The sequence below is a fragment of the Rhinolophus sinicus genome, linkage group LG12 (assembly GCF_036562045.2).
Source record: "Rhinolophus sinicus isolate RSC01 linkage group LG12, ASM3656204v1, whole genome shotgun sequence".
Taxonomy (NCBI): Eukaryota; Metazoa; Chordata; class Mammalia; order Chiroptera; family Rhinolophidae; genus Rhinolophus; species Rhinolophus sinicus.
The window spans coordinates 11,418,980-11,433,322 of NC_133761.1; the positions used below are offsets into that span (position 1 = coordinate 11,418,980).

The window sequence follows — 14,343 nt, forward strand, 5'->3', positions numbered from 1 at the left end:
CTGAGGTTTGGTGCTTTGTTGGAGAGTGTGTGGCAAAGCCATGAAAGTCAAGCTCACACCGAGCTCAGGCCCCTTCCTGCTTCTGGAAGATTTCACAAGGCCAGGAAGCCAGCCATGCTCGGGTCAAGTGAAGGGGAGGCAGCTCCGGAACACACCCAAGAGCAGGCATTCCTGGCAGCATGGGGCACCTGGGCCTTCCCACGTCTTGTCTAGGATGAAAGCTGACAGGCAAGGCCGGCCGAGGGCTGGGACAGGGCAGCGCCTCCAGCCTGGCTTAGGGGCACTGAGAGGTCTCCCTGCTAAAAATATCTCCCTCGCCCCCCCCTTTCCTGCTGTGGAATCTGAGATGGTCACGCGGAAGACTGACTCCCTTGGCTTGAGGGATTCTATTCCTGGTAGATCGGACCGAAAAATTAAGTAGCGTTCTGTGCAGAACAAACTGAGCTATGACCATGCCATGTCACTTTGCTTGGCATTTATTTATATCCCCGCATAAATCCAAGGAAGAATGTGAGAGCATCACAGATGTATTTCTCAGATCAGCCAGCTGAGGCAACCCGATCTTGTTCCGGCAAATCTGTGGAGTAGCTACAGAGAACGTGAGCTCTCTGCCTTGGACATTTCATTTTTCTGCTCAGAATGTTCCGACAGCTTCTCACTGTACTTTAAATAGAACCCTTACCCATGCCATTCATCATCTGGCTGATTGGACTCCCACCTCAGGCAAATGCACCGAGTTTTCCCCTGCTCCCAGAATTCCTACAAGCCATCTCTGCTGCTGGCAGACCCTCCCCCTCCACTCCTCCACTCTATTCTTCAGGCCTTGGCTTGAAAGGATACCACCTAAGTGTCCCCCGACTGTGGTAGCTAAACGTTCCCTCTTGTCTTTCAAACGCTGTTCTTTTCAGTCATAGCCTTTCTTACAATTCGAATGTGTATGTGTGTGTGAGTGTGTGTGTGTGTGTGTGTGTGTGTACAGTCAACCCTCGTTATTTGCAGATTCTGTGTTTGTGAATTTGCCTACTCCCTAAAATTTATTTGTAACCCACAAATCAATACTCGTAGTGCTTTCGAGGTCATCTGTGGTCATGCACAGAGCAGAGTCACCAACGCGAATGTTCCCAACTGAACTCCAAGAAGGTGACACTCTGCTTCTTGTTTCAGCTCTCAAACTCTACATAAGCGTCCTTTTCAGTCAAGTTTTGTGCCAGGTTTTTCACGGCTTGGGGCTTTGGGTTGGTGGTTTTGCTGTTCGAAATGGTCCCCAAACATAGCGCTGAAGTGCTGTCATGTGTTCCCAGGCTTAAGAAAGCTGGGATGTGCCTTACGGTGAAAAGGTGTGTGTTAGACAAGATTCACTCAGGCATGAGTTGAATTGCTGTTGGCCATGAGTTCAGTGTTAATGACTCAACAATATATGCTAAATAAGATGTCTTTAAACAGAAGCACTCATAAAACAGATTATGTATGGGTTGGCTGATGAAAATGTTGTGACCAGAGCCTTATAGGAACCCAACCCGGTATTTTCCCTAGAAGCAATGACTCAGTATTCACTCGCTCAGTGCTTGTGGTGACTTCATAAAGCATAACTACCATCAATAATAAGAATCAACTGAATTTTTACTAGTTTCTTAGGGCTGCCGTAACAAATCCCACAAACTGGGTAGCTTAAAACAACAGATTTTTGTTCTCTTTCAGTTCTAGAAGTCCAAAATCTAGGTGTCAGCAGGTCCACACTTCCTCCAAAGGCTCTTGGGAAGAATCCTTCCTTTGCCTCTTCCAGTTTTGGTGGTTTGCTGACAATCCTTGGCTTTCCTGGTTGCCAGCATCATCTCTGCCTAAGTCATCAAACGGGTGCTCCCATGTGTCTCAGTCTCTGTGTCTCTCCTCCTCCTCTTGTAAAGTCACCAGTCATATTGGATCTAAGACTCAGCCTACTTCAATATGACTTTATCTTAACTAATTCCATCTGCAAAGACTCTAGTTGCAAATAAGATCACATTCGGAGGTTCTGGGAGGGATAGGAATTTTCAGGAGAGAACTCTACTCAACCCAAATATATATTTATTTTACATGTATAATTTTAAAAATATATTTAATCCGTATCTGTATTAAATAGTTTATTTAATCAATATCTGTCTCCCCAGCTAGATTACAAACTTCATGAGGAAGGACAATAGATTTCTTATTTGTCTTTTTATCCCCCAAACCAGGTCCAGCCTGATACACGGTAGGAGCTCAGTAAATATTTGTGGAGGATAAATGGGGGAATGAATATCAGAGACCATTAAGAATGCAGTGATCAAGCTGTCACGGAGCCCTGGGCTCCTGGACAGCCTTCAGCCATCAGGTCAGGCTGAGAAAGAGGCCAAATGGGTAGGCGTCCAGTCTCAACCCCTCCACTTCAACCAGTTTCCCTGCTTGTCTCTGTTTTACGAACACTGCTTCTATGCAGTATGGTTTTAATAAAAGAGCTTTAAGTGAGTTTTAAAAGTGTGAACAACACTGAGCCTAGCTCCCCACTTTATAGATGAAGAAACCGAGGTCCAGAGACATCAAGGGGTTTGCCCTGGTCACCAGGCAGTCATGGCAGAGGCGGGTCTTTAGAGCCCCATTCCAGAAGTTTTGCCTGGATATTTGCTCTCCTGCCAAGACGTATTTTGGAATCTGCCCTCCTTGGGACCCTGTGTTTCTATCTGGAGTAACTTCTGGGAGAACGAAACAGAGCCTGTGGCATGTGCCCCTTCCCCATAGCTCTGAAAGGCTCTTTGTGCCAAGTTCATGGACATTCCACAGGCCTGTTGTAGACAAATCCATCTGCCAGCGGGTCACAATCCTTGCCTTCATCTCTGCGCTGAGGTATTTTGGCCTTTCTGCTTTTAAATGCACCCTTTGCTTTTTTGGAAGCTGAAACCAAGTAAGGAAGACTGGCTTGGGAGCCCTGGGGCAGATGGGGTGGTTGAAGGGGTGGGCTACAGAGGAGAAGGGTCTTTTTTGCAGACCTGGCTTGAGAAGAAAACTGTGCTGATTATCTCCCAGGCCCAGCTGCAGAAATGCCTTAGCTCGGCAGCAGATTATAAATAGCCCAGAATGCACTCCCAGCCCCTTGAAAACAAGGATATTTTTTTCCTGTGTTAGAAGAACAGCTCTTCACAGCTATCCTGGGCCCCCTCCTAAACCCCACCCGCAAAGAGCTGTGATTTATGTCTTAGCACCATCACTGGGACCAAGGGTCACACAGCCCCGATAAACAATGATTAATTCATTGCCAAGTTCTATGAAAAAAAGGAGGCATTCGTTTGGAAGTCCTCTCATTCATTTTGGCAGAGATAGGCTGACCCATGAGACCAGAGGGGCAGTTTTGCTGTGAGTTCATTACCCTGGGTTTCATCTGGTTCTCTCTGCCCTTGCGTGCAGTGGGGGCTGGGGAGAGGCTGGTGGGTTGCTGCCTGACATGAGGGCAGAGGAGCAGAGAAGAGGCTCTGAATTTGACCGCTTGCTGAGATGCTCCAGAAGGAAAACGCTAGGGATGCAGGGCTGGTCTATTTACATCTGAGGCCTTCTCTCCAGAGGGATATCAGTCACTATCTTGAGGAAATCAGGTCTCAGTGCAAATATCCTAGAAATCCTTGCAGCATGTGGCTCACTCACCAGGACCTTAAGTCGAACAGCAGCTCCCAATATACGAAGCACTTCCTAGGTTCTGCTCCCGTCTGACCTTTACAACAGTTTTATTTGCTTATTTGTTTTTCTGGAATCAAAGCTAATGCCTGCTTGTCGTAGAAAAGTTTTAAAATTTCAGAAAAGTATAAAGAAGAAAGGCTCTCACCCGAATCCCACCCCACCGAGGCAACAATGTTTTGATGGACATTCTTCCAGACCTCCCTTCCTGGATTATAGATGGATATGATTTTACCTAGATGGGACTATATTACTGTGTTGAGCTGTTGGTAGAAATAGATGTAACACTCAAGTGAGTAATTGAAGAGAGTTTAATAAAGGGACCATTTACATTAGTCTGAGCAGCAGTTAGGAACACCAGCAAGGAAAAATGCAATACACCAGGGCTAGCGACAGGGGAGAACCAATATCACCCCTAGGTCTAGAGGCCAACGGGAGGGAGTGGTTACTGCAAACCGAAGCTGTATGGAGAGGGCTGCCTGTCAGGAACTGTAGCCTTCAATAGAGACACAGCCAACCCCAGAAAACCGACAGAGATGAAGCCAGAGGAAAAAGTACACTGACCTCATTCTCCTCGCACCCGCCAGCTGCTGGTGCTTCCCATTGGCCAACCCAGCCAGAATTAGAAGGCATAGAAGCCCATGGACAGCAGTCCATAAAAGGCCAATACCACAGGGGACAGAGAAGGGTGGAGAAGGACAGGGTAAATAGGAGAGGCAGGCAGCAAATATCCATTACATCCACTACACTACTGCTCTTATCATTCCATGGTAAGCCAAGAAGTTTCTAACTCAGTGATTATAGATTGACGTCATACTTTTTAGTGGACTTGGCATGGATATACCAAATTTATTTGACCAATCCCCTATCAATGGACTTGTGGTTAGTTTCTAGTTTCTCAAGGGCGTAGACAATGCTGCGATGAGCAGATAGATCTCTACATAAAGCTCTGTATGCACTCAGGATACATAATGTTGATTCCCCTTTGCCATTTTTTAGAAACTTAGGCCCACTGCCTGTGAAGTTTGCCCCCTGTCACACAGTGGGCATGTGGCTTTTCTGAATCTTTTTTGTCAACAATGAACACAGAGTGCTCTATAATAGAAAAAGGAATAATAAAGTACATTTTTAGTTTTGGAAAACAAAAAGAATGCTCATTTCCTTGAACGTCCTATCACTGACATGACCCTGAAAGGGAGGAAACTGTTAGGTCCCAGGAGGAGAGCAGCGGGTGGGTGATAGGAGACAACGGGAGGGAGACAGAGAGGAAATGCACAGGGCAGAGAGGAAATGATGTCACAGGACACCCTTTCACTGGCTTCACAGTTGTTACCTCAAAAGTTGGAAACAGTGGCCTTACTGTGGGAAAGGGAGGAGGAAATGGACTCCGAAGTGGACGGAAGTAAGTGGGAGGCTGCACTTCCTTGCACCTTCGCCTCCTAGTCTGCAAAGTGGCAACGATGCTGTCACACAGGCTTGTCCTGAGACTCTCTTGACGTACATACCAGACAGGGCCTGGCGCTTCGTAGACATTCGGCAAATGCACATTTCTTCCATTCTTGTCCAAAAGCTGGGAGCCAAGACACATGAAACCTTTATTTAAGTGCTTAAATTCAACAAACATTTATTGAGTAGACAAACTCAAAAGTAAATAAGATTTACTTCTTGCCTTCAAGGAGCATAGAAACCATCGTGTGTGTGAACTCACTCAGTACTTTAAGACCTCCGTGCTTTTGTCTGCACCTTTGTCTCTCTGTCTTGACTGTCCTTGGCTCCTCTACCTTACATCCTTACATCCTTCATTGTCCACTCGCATGGGAAGCCAACCAAATGTGTCACTCCTCTGCATGCCATAGCACCGTGTCCACCCCCCCCCCCTTATCGCGTGATATAGACCTGGGATTAAGAATTGGAGTCAGATGGGTTTCGTTTCTGCATTAGCTCTGCCACTCACTAACCTGGTGTATCTCAATCTCCCCATCTGAAAAATGGGCACATTACCTTCCTAGCTATGAGGGCTGAAAGGGTCTATACATGCAGAACACACAGAGCAGAGCCTGGCACAGAGGCCATGCTCCTCAGTAACCATTAGACTGGTCATCATTCATCTCTGTCCACCTGGCACAGAGCAGGGCCTCAGTGGACAGTTGTCAAAAGAATTAATGATGTGTATTCATTTCCAAAATAGCAGGATAAAATATGATTCCAAAATGGCCTGGAATCAACGCCACACAAAGGACAAGACACGCATTGTAACGCCCTGCATGGGGAATAAAGGTTTCTAGGCTAGGCCACCTCAGGAGGAGGTGCAGGTGGGGCCCATGCCTGATTACCCAGAAGGGAGTCATGTCCTAGATGCAAAAGCAGAACAGAAGGAGAAGGGGCTCTTGAGTCCCCGGTGCAGCATTTCTGGACTCGGGGACTGTGGACAAGCCCCTTCATCTCTCCGGCCTTCAGGGCACATTTCTTAAAATGAGGATAAGTAGCCTCCTTCTCACAGAGATGCTGTGAGGATTGGGTGGGGTAAGCTGAGTGATGCTCCCCACAGCCAGTGAGAAGCAGGCTGGCCGCTCTGATTTTACTATTCTTACTACCCCTCTAGGCAGCACAGTCATTGCGCCCCACCCTGCTACCTGGTGGGGTTCCTTTGAGCTTTATGATCCAGATTTCATGGTTCTGGGTGCCTCTGTCAGCTAGAGAGTGGGACGCTGGGCAGTTGTCCTGAATGAGCAGAGCCTGTGCCTGCTGAGACCCAGGTACCTGCTGGGAGCCCATCTGCTGGGTCTGCCAAGGCCAGAGCAATGAGGTGGAAACCGGGAAGAAGTCCCGGTCTGAACTGGATGCCATCCTGGGCACTGACTTTCTGTTCCCCCTGGTCTCCCAGGCTCCATCAGCTCGCCTGCCCCCTCTGAACTTCCCCCAAAAGAAGCCACTGGGCCTCGGGCCACTGTTGCCATGGACACGGCCTGCCTCAGAGGCCTTGCCTCCCATCTCTGACTCCCTTAACAGGGAGCCCTTGCCCCAGGCTGACCTACTCCTCCCCAAAGGAAGCCTCCCTTTTCATTCTTCATTCACTTATTTGTTTATTCAGATAACAAACAGATGCCTACTACATACATGCCAGGTCCTGTTGTAGGCGCTGCAAACATGGAATTGAACAAAGCAATGGAGAGAGTCCCTGCTCACATGGAAATTGTGTGCTAGTGGGGAAGAGACATAATAAACAAATAAATATATACGATACAAAGAAAGTAGTGCAGAACTGGCCTCTGGTAGGAGGTGATGTTTAAGCAGAGGCCTGACTGTAATGAGGGAGCAGCCTTGGGTACCTGGGCAGAGGCTTCTAAACAAAGGAACAGCCCGTGTGAAGACCTTGCACCAATAACACACGAGATAGTGTAATTGAGGAAAAGCAAGGCAGCAGGAGGGTTGGGCAGCAGGAAATGAGGGGGCCATGGGTGAAAGAATTGGATTGATATCAGGGGTCACATACCGTAGAGCCTAGGAGGACATGGCAAAGATATTGCATTTTATTTGAAAGGATGGGAAGCTGTTGTCCCTGGGGGATTCGAGCAGGAGAAGGGAATGCTCTGACTCCATTTTGAAAGTTTCACTCTGGGTGCCGCCGTGCGGAGACTTGGTGGTGGGGGTGGGGCGGGGGACACCAGCTCTTAGAAGTTTGCTGCAGTGACCCAGGTGACACGAGTTGGCTTGGACCAGCGTGATGGTGGCGTCAGTCAAGACAAATGGGTGGACCCCAGACACGTTTTGAAGGAATAGCCATCAGGGCTTGCTGCTAAATAGAGGCATGTAAGAAAGTGAACTGTCCCAAGCATGACAACTAGACTTTGGACCAGAGCTAAATGGTGGTGTCTTTTCCTGAGATGACGAAGTTAAAGAGGGAGATGTTTAGCTCAAATTCCGAGTTCAGCTTGGGACATGTTCAGTTGGAGGTGTCTGTCATCCAGGAAAGAGGAGACGTCGAGCAGGTGTTGGTAGTCTTTGAATCTGGAACTCGGGAGAGAGATTGAGCCTGGAGACAAGACGCTTTGGTCGTGTACAAGGCCAATGGCCTGAATGAGATTTCTAGAGAGTGAGCATAGCGGTCCAAGGACTGAGCTGTAGGTCTCTCTGGCATTTGAACGTTGAGATGAAGAGGAAGATCCAGTAAAGAGGCTGAAACTAAGCTCCATAGGAGGAAAACAAGGAAAGAGTGGAGTTCCGGAAGCTAAGTGAAGAACATTTTGAAAGAATCATTATAGCAGGCAGGATAATGCCCCCTAACCTGGAATACGTTACCTAACCTGGCAAAGAGATATCACATATGTGATTAAGGTCGTGCACCTCCAGGAGGGTAGATTGTGCTGTATTATCCAGGTGGGCCTTAAAAGCAGAGACCCTTTCTTGGCCGAGGTCAGAGGGAGCCATGACTCCAGAAGAATGATCAGACACATTTAGTGTTTCTGGTTTGGGAGATGGAAGAAGGGGGCCCTGAACCAAGGAATGTGAGCGGCCTCTAGAAGCCTCTAGAATCTGAAAAAGGCAAGGAAACAGATTCTCTCCTAGAGCTTCCAGAAAGGAGTGCAGCCCTACCTGCATTTTAGCCTAGTGAGACCCCCTCACCCCTGACTTCTAACCTACAGAGCTGGCGAATAGTAAATCTGCCTTAAGCCACTAAATGCGTGGTGATTTGCTACAGCAGTTACAGAAAACTAACACGACACGGACGTGATCAGCTGGTCAAATCCCAGACCAAGCTTTAGTAAAATAAGGATGAACATTTTCCGGTGGTGTGGGCACATGGCAGTCACGGGACCTTGATCAGATTAGCTCAGTGGGGAGGAAAGGAGATTTAAGAGGACCGAGGAGACTGTGGGAGGGGAGGAGTAAAGTCTGGGGACAGGCCAATCTTTGGAGGGAATAAGCTAGGAAAGGAAGATGAGAAATGGGGTAGAAATGAACGTGGCCTCAAGGGAGAGTTTCTGTTCTTGTTTTTGAAGATGGGAGATATTACCACATGCTTGCACGCTGATAAGAATGATCCCAGAGAGAAACAAAAATGCGATGAAGGCAGAAGAGACTGGATTCACACCAGAAGTTGTGTGCCCCGTCCACCCCTGAGCTCTGCAGCCAGGAGCTGAAGTGAAGGACAACAGAAGATTGACACCCCAACCCAAGCTTTCATGGAACGTAGGAGCTCTCCCATCAACGTGGACACACGAGACGCGTCTCGGGCCACTTCCCTCTCCAGGTTTGAGTCTGTAGTACCTCAACTGATCCTTTCCACACCTGTATTCTAGGGGATGTGAGGTCTCCTGGGTGTTTGTTTGCACGTTTCCCTGAGCAGCCAGACTGCATCTATCTTCTTTTTTGAGTCTCCGCAGCCTAGTCTAGATACCAATGCACAGAGGGCATTTAATAAATGTTTTGCTGAGTGATGGTAATAGGCCACCTCGATGAGTGCTCACTACATGTCAGGGGCTGCACGGACCACAGGTGTGATTTCACATAATCCTGATAGCAGCCCAACCACCCCCATTTCCTAGGCAAGTAAGGTGAGGCCCAGGGAGATTAAACGACTTGCACAAATTCACATGGCTGGTAAATGGCACAATTGGGACTTGAACCCTGGCAGTCTGACCCCAGAGACCCCTCTTGCACCCATCCCACCACATCACCTATGGGGTAAAACACCTGAGGTGAGTCAACTCAATGCTAAAGGAACACAGTGGAGTGGGGCCGAGGCCTTCTTGGAAGTGACACCTGAGCTTGGCTTTGAAGGATGAGGAAGTCTTAGAAAATCAGCCAAGAAAGGTGGGAAGGGTTTTCTAAGCAAAGAGGAAAGCATGAGTGAAGGCACCAAGGTGAGAAAGGCATGCTGGCTGACAGGAAGCTACCCAAAGCCGGTTTCCTGTTTCTGTAGCACGGGAACGTGGAGTGAGTGGGGAGAGACATGAAAGCGAGGGAAACAGAGTTCAGTGCAAGAAAGCCTGGCAGTCTCAGCCAGGATGCTCAGGATGAATTTTGCCGGTTAGTGGAATCCCCAAAGGAGCCTGGTGATGGCTCTGCAGTGTGCCAGGGCCCTGCCCACAGGGCTGAGGTCCAGATGTGGGCACAGTGCTGAACTGGAGAACCAGCGGCAGCCGCATCCCAAAGGCCAGCCCGCTCCATCTCCTGCCCAGCGGACTCTTCAAGTCTACTGAGGATTTGAGTTTATTTCAGAAAAGCGGTGGCCAGGGACCAAAGCCAAAGGGGGTTGGGAAGGTGTCAGAGAAGGGATCAGGGACCAAGAGTCTCTGTTCCCGCAGACAAAGGGAGAAAGCCGGCTGAGAGATGGAGACAGCATGTGACACCTGGGCCACAGGCCTGGGCAGCAGCCGTGGCAGCCCTGGGAATAATGGTTCCTTTTGTCCTGCACATAAATTCTCCAGAAAAGAAAGGATTCCAGGGCCTGCTTCTCCTGCTTGCACAATGCCGGCTGCCCGGGGCCCCACTGTGAGGGCCTGCCATGGCATTCAGGCAGCATCAGTGCCCTTCACAGCCTGCTTCCTTCCAGGCGTGCAGAAGCGGGAAGCTGGAGTGGGAATGCCAGACATTGTGCAGGGGCTGGGAGTCAGGGCTGGGGCCCAGCCTGAACCGGGGACTTTGATGCACAGCCCCAAGGAAACCAAAGGATCTGAAGCTCTAAATGAGAAAACGTCTTGGAGGGCCTCTCTGCCAGCACCTCTTAACACTTGCCCTCCCCTGCTCTTACCCTCCACCCCCATTCCTCCACATTCAGCAAACTATAATGGTTACAAGAACATCTCCGGGGCCAGAGAAAGCTGGGTTCAAATTCTGACGTTGCCACTTAGAATGGCAAGCTGTTTCACACCTCTAAGCCTCAGTTTTCCCGTCTGTAAAAAGGACATAATAATGCCCACTTTGTAAGATTGCCAGTAAGAATACGTGAGAAAATGCACGTTACATGCTTAGCTTGGAACATAGTCGTCCAGATGGGCTCAGTGAGGAAAGATAGTCCAGTGGATCTTCCAGTCTGTACTTGGATTCCTTCAAGGACAAGGCAATCAACTGCTTGCGTTTTATAGTCAAACCACGGGCAGATTTGCCTCTTACACCCTCATTGATGTTGCGGGTAAAGAAGAAAGGGGCCTGTGTTTATTGAGCATATACTACATGCCAGGTGTTACCATAAATGACTCAGAGAGACCAGGGGCCTTGTCCAGGGCCACACAGAAGAGTAACCAGGAGGTGAACCTGAGTCTGTCCCACACTCTGTGCCGTGATACCACAAGAGAATGCTTCACACATGTGACAAAAGCTCGCATGGTTCCCTCAGAGTCTTCTCTTTCCCAGGAAAACAACCCCTCGGCCTCAAGGGATATGGTTTTGTGTTCCCCTACCATCATGGCCTCTCCCCTCTGGGCATGTTCCTACTTGTCACTTATCCCTCTTGAAAACAAAAATAACCTCCAGGCCCAATATTCCTGTGCAGAATAGGCATGTACTCTCACCTCCTTTCTTGTAGGAGCCACGTTTATGCTAATAAGACCCAAGAGGATGTAGCCCTTGGGCCATAACAGTATGTGGTGGGTCCCTCATAATGTCCCTGTGCCCCGAACTGTTTGTAACAGTCATTGCAGGTCTTCACGGCAGACAATAAGACCATTTTCAACTCGTTTAAGCAGTCAAGCATATTATATTTGGTAGCTCACAGAATCTCCAGCAGGGCTGAAGAATCCTGCTCAGAAGGGACACAGCCAAGAACAAGTCACTAATCACCCCTGACCAAGCTCTTCCTCCGGCGACATTGCTTCCACTGAACCAGCAGCTCCACACTCACACAGCAGACGCTGACATGGAGCGCTGTCTCTAGAACCTCTGAAATCTGGACCGCCTACACTCGGAACCTCCTTCTTCACCCCAGTCTCTTCTAACTGAGCCTCCCGGGCACATCTCGAGGGTTAAAGGAGTGAACACATGCCTAGCCAGCCTCCCAGAGGGCTCCAGGGAACCTCACCTCCTGGTATTCTGGTCCTTTCATAGTCCCCTCTCATGCTGGATAGGCCTGTCCTGTGCAACCTGCAGAAATGATGGAGCATGACGTTCAAGACCGGGTCATAGAAGACATTGTCACTTCCAGCTATCTTGGAGCATTCGCTCTAGGAGAAGCCAGCTGCCACGGTACTTCAGCAGCACTCTGGAGAGGTCTACATGGAGAAGAACTGAAGCCTCCTGCCAACAACCAGCACAAACATCCAGGCATGTGAGGGAGCCATCTTAGAAACGGATCCTCCAGCTCCGATCAAGCCTTCAGGTGGCACAGCCCAGCTGACATCTTGGCTGCGTCCTCATGAGAGACCCTGAGCCAGAACCAGCCAGCGACGCTGCTCCCAGACATCTGATCCACAAAAACTGTGAGAGATATAAAATAATGTTTAATATTTGTTGCTTACATTTGGGGGGAATTTATTATGGAGCGACAGATCACTAATACAATATGTATAAAGACTGAGAACACTTGCCTAGCATGTGGTCAGCACTCCTTCTATGCTGTCATTGTTTTTATCCTCATTCACCTCTGTGCCAAATGTCAGAAGCCATTACCTCAGTAAACTGAGGAGTCTGGAAAGTGAAAAAAAAAAACAAAACATGATGATTTCACTTAACCCAACAACTCTATGACTAGGCATATTAGTATCTTAATTTTACGGATGATGAGACGTTGAATCACTTACCTCAGGTTCCAAAGACAAAGGTCCAGGATTTGAGCCCTGGCTGTCTGACTCCAACCACTGTCTGACACTGCACAGTGTGAAGCAGGCAACAACAGAGGCTGAATTGCACTGTGGGAAACTCCCAACTTCATGAATTGTCACTTCAAGTTTTCATTAGGATGGTGTGTGGAAGCTGAGGGGAAGAGCAGAGCAGAAGGAGACAGAAGCCAGGAATTGTAACTGAATCCTAGGGAGCCCCCCCACACACACAAAAAAATGCTTTTGACACCAGCACACACATTTTCTCATTGCCACCTTTTGGGGCAGAAATGTCACAAGGACCCAAGGAATTTAGCTTATAGGAAGAATGTGGAGCTGACTGCTCTTTATCAAATATTTTTCTGGATTAAGCTGCAAGCTGTTTGGGCTCTTTCCAGTTTTTTCTCCCAGGAAGCCCCCAGGGCACCCTCTTAGGCTGGGCTGTCTTCCTCACTTCCCAGAGACTCAGCCTGCTTTCTTCACCACCTTTGAGCTGCCACCATAGAGTCCAGTCTTGGGGAGTGCCCTGTCCCCCTCCTAGGGCCAACCCTGGAGTGGATCTCTAACCCTTCTCCCCCATTTCTTTGCTGTCTCCCAAATAGTTACCCAAGGCCCTTTCATTGTGTGGTTTTTCTTGCTGGTTGCTGTGCTGGAGGGAGAAAAAAATAAACATTGGAGAGTTACTGTGGGAAGAGTTACAAGCATTCATAGCATAGAGCAATGAAGAGAATAGAGGGTTGAAGACAGACCCACCTGGCCTCAAATTCTGATAAATCATATCATTGATATGGCTCGAGGCAAGTGACACAGCTTCCCTGAACCTTCATTTAGTCACCGGAATAATAAAGAGGATCCTTTGGGGAGGGTAATTCAGCAAAAGCCATCAAAATGTAAAGAACACACACTCTCCCACTACCAAGAAACTGCCCTACAGAAATACTCACCTGTGCTCAGAACTCACTGCGTAAAGGGTTCCATGGCAATAGTGTTCATAACAAAAATTTTGAAGATTTTCCTCCATCAAGAAATAGGGAAATTATGGAGCCTCCATAAGATGGAATTGCTTGGCAGCTGTCAAAAAGAATGAAGGGGAGAAAAAGAACATCTCAACAGCACATTTCTTTTCCTCCACGGGTTTCATGGGCAGCCCCGCCTTCACCCCTGGCTGCCTTTCTCATAGCCTTTGATCATGGTTTTCACTCTATTTGCCGGCACACCTAGAGAGCACTGGTGATTCGTGGAATGACACAGAGCTGGGTCCGTGCCGTTTGAGAGACAGTCCTCTGACCGTTCTGACAGCAGCTTCCTTTATCGACAAGCTAGAGACAGAGGGAGGAGTGGAACCCAGGTCTCCCGACTGCTAGCCCAGCCCTCTCCTTCATAACTCAGGCTTTCCTCGTCCCTCACCTTTGCTTTGCTATTGCAGCTGCCTTAACTGAAGTCTCTGCTTCGGTCTCCTCCTCTCCCATCTGTTCACACTGCTGCCAGAATAATGTTCCTCAAACACGGCTCTGCTTTACTCTAGCTTCCTGGTGGTTAGAGGTAGGTCCACGTGCATTAGCACGGCAGGCACACGCCACTGTCCCAATCGCACGAATTACCTTTAAGAAGAGCCTTTGCTCCAGCCACCCTCACGCCAGCCTGAGTCTCCTAGTGCGTTTGTTTATACTTTTTCTCCAACTATCAAGTGTCTGTTCTCTCTCTCTGCTTCCCCACTGGGACCCTTTGTCCAAATCCTCCTACCCAAATTGCACCGATCCTCTAACACCACCTCAGGAAAGACTTCCCAGATCACAGCCTCTCCCGTCATCGTTCCTCCCACCCACTGGGCTGGCTCAGAAATCCTAGGGCACCATTTATGGGACTGATGTCCCTCTTAGGCAAGGAGAGTAGTCACGAACATGGT

The 14,343-nt window shown here is 48.7% G+C and overlaps 1 long non-coding RNA gene across 3 annotated transcripts in view; it reads right to left on the reverse strand.

Annotated features, from left to right (window-relative positions):
- Positions 1-2,126: 2,126 nt before the first annotated feature.
- The window catches only part of LOC109442505 (uncharacterized), a 33,844-nt gene continuing 21,627 nt past the window's right edge, over positions 2,127-14,343 (reverse strand). Inside the window, exons 4-7 of one of the 3 annotated variants that reach the window (XR_012490793.1) lie at positions 13,382-13,508; positions 12,420-12,591; positions 11,702-12,306; positions 2,953-5,251 (exon numbers count right to left, since the gene is read on the reverse strand). This is a non-coding gene — a long non-coding RNA (uncharacterized LOC109442505). Of the gene's footprint in view, positions 5,252-11,701; positions 12,307-12,419; positions 13,509-14,343 lie in introns of all 3 variants that reach the window. The other 2 variants (XR_012490792.1, XR_002136637.2) reach the window with 2 other exon arrangements.